Genomic DNA, 2,376 nt, shown 5'->3' on the forward strand with positions numbered 1-2,376 from the left:
AATGCATTAGAAGTTGCAAGGAATGGGCGTCCTAAGATGACCGGAATCTGAGATGGTGAATTGGAAGCCGAATGTGTGTCCAGTACGATAAAATCAACAGGAAAATAGAACTTGTCTACTTGGACCAACACATCTTCGATAATCCCTCTAGGAACCTTCACTGACCTGTCAGCTAATTGTAAGGTCACAGTTGTTGGCTTCAACTCACCCAAACCGAGTTGCTCATATACCGTATATGGCAACAAATTCACACTCGCTCCTAAATCTAGCAATGCTCGCTCAATCCTAAAATTGCCAATGATGCACGAGATAGTTGGGCAACCTGGATCCTTATATTTAGGAAGAATGTTATGCTATAAAATTGCACTCACATTTTCAGCCAGAAATGCCTTCTTCTTGACATTTAAACGACGCTTGACAGTGCACAAATCTTTTAAAAATTTTGCATAGGAAGGCACTTGTTTGATTGCATCAAGAAGAGGTACATTGATTTTTACTTGCTTAAAAAGCTCAAGAATTTCAGAGTTTGGTTCAAGCTTTTGCAAGGGCTTTAATCTTTGTGGAAATGGTGCAGGAAAAGGACATTCAATTTTTTCAGTAGATGTTGGTGCTTCAGTTTCTTCATTATCCTTTTCTTTTGTCTGGGGAGGGTCAGAATCAGGTATGACTTGTGTTTGTTTTGGGACTGGTCGGTCAATAATCTTTCCACTTCGCAAAGTTATTATACTCTTTGCTTGTTCTTTATGCAAAGTTGATGATGATGCATTGCTACCGCCATAGACTTGAGGATTAGGTTGTGGTTGAGCTGGTAGCTTACCTTTCTCTTGAGCACTTAAAGCAGTGGTTAGCGTTATCAGTTGATTTCTTAATTCATCATTGATTTTAGCTTGACCTTGCATGAAAGATTGCAAAGTTTCTTCGAGACTGGATTTTTGAGGGGGTGCATGTGCATAATGAGGGTGCGGAGGTGGAGGAGTTGGGTTATATACTTGTTGAGGTTGGTCATTTCTCCACCTGAAATTTGGATGGTTCTTCCATCCAGGGTTGTAAGTACCCGAAAAAGGATTATTGAAAGATTTTTGATAGGTATTCATAACATTGGCCTGATCATGCAAGACTTCCTTGAATGCGGGTATTGTGGGGCAATCAGTGGTGAGATGGCCAGGCATCTCGCAAATCCTACAACACTCGTTGTTATGCTCTACGGTCTTGACGGGTTCAATCCTTCTAAGTTCAATTTCCTCTACCTTCCTAGTAAGGGCTGCCATTTTAGCCTGAATATCATCTTGAGTTACTATGGTTATAAAGGCCCCCATGTCCCAATGTTAGTAGGCTTAGGCAAAGGTTTATTCACTCTATCCCCTGTATCCCATAATTGTGCAGTCTCTGCGAGAGAGTCTAAATAGTCCCATGCCTCATCGGGTTGCTTTTCCAGAAATAGACCATTGCACATAGTCTCTATAAATTGTTTCAACTGTGGAGACAACCCTTCGTAAAAGAAACTAATGGTTCTCCATGTTTCAAACCCATGATGAGGACAAGAGAGAAGCAAATCTTTAAATCTCTCCCAGCATTCATAAAATGTTTCATGGTCTTTTTGCTGGAAATTACTAATGTGCCTTTTCAAAAAATTAGTCCTTTGTGCGGAAAAGAATTTTTTTCAAGAATTCTCTTTGCATATCCTGCCATGTTCCTAGCGATCTAGGTCTCAAGGAGTTAAGCCATGTTTTGGCTTTATCCTTTAAGGAAAAAGAAAACAAGGTCAATTTAAGGACATCTTCCGATACATTTGGCACTCTAAATGTGATACTAATTTCCTCAAAATCCTTAAGATGAAGATAAGGGTTCTCGGATTCCATTCCATGATACTTTGGCAGCAATTGAATTACTCCTGGTTTGATTTCAAAGTGTCCTACATTTTCAGGAATAATCATGCATGAAGGTTGACTAGTCCTAGTGGGATGTAAGTATTGTCGAAGTGTCATAACTGGGGGTCTACCTTCATTACCATGGTGACTTCCTACATCATCATCAGCCATCTCACCAGATCTGAGATTTTGCGAAAAAGTTTCAATAATGTGATCTAAGGAATTGTCAAAAAGTTGTCGACTCAGACGTCCAGTGTTGTCCCTATTCCAACCTAGCATACAAAATTTCAGAGTTTATTTATTTGTTTGTTTTTTTTGTTTTTTATTTTATTTTATTTTTTTAATGATTACCTTGATCTTTTCTTAAAGTTCTTATCAATTTTCAAGTAGCAACAAGGGTTAATGAGATATGATGATAATAAAATTCTGATTCTAAACAAAAAAATTAAACACAGAAATTCAAAGCAGACAGCAGCAAAGTTTATATTAATTTAATGGTCGTAAAGTA

At 38.2% G+C, this 2,376-nt stretch overlaps 1 pseudogene; it reads left to right on the forward strand.

The window, feature by feature from the left end:
- The first annotated feature begins 1,523 nt into the window (after nucleotides 1–1,523).
- Nucleotides 1,524–1,621, forward strand: LOC120105586 (annotated as a pseudogene).
- The last annotated feature ends 755 nt before the right edge of the window (nucleotides 1,622–2,376 follow it).

The sequence above is a fragment of the Phoenix dactylifera genome, unplaced genomic scaffold, assembly GCF_009389715.1.
Source record: "Phoenix dactylifera cultivar Barhee BC4 unplaced genomic scaffold, palm_55x_up_171113_PBpolish2nd_filt_p 000315F, whole genome shotgun sequence".
NCBI classification, from domain to species: Eukaryota; Viridiplantae; Streptophyta; class Magnoliopsida; order Arecales; family Arecaceae; genus Phoenix; species Phoenix dactylifera.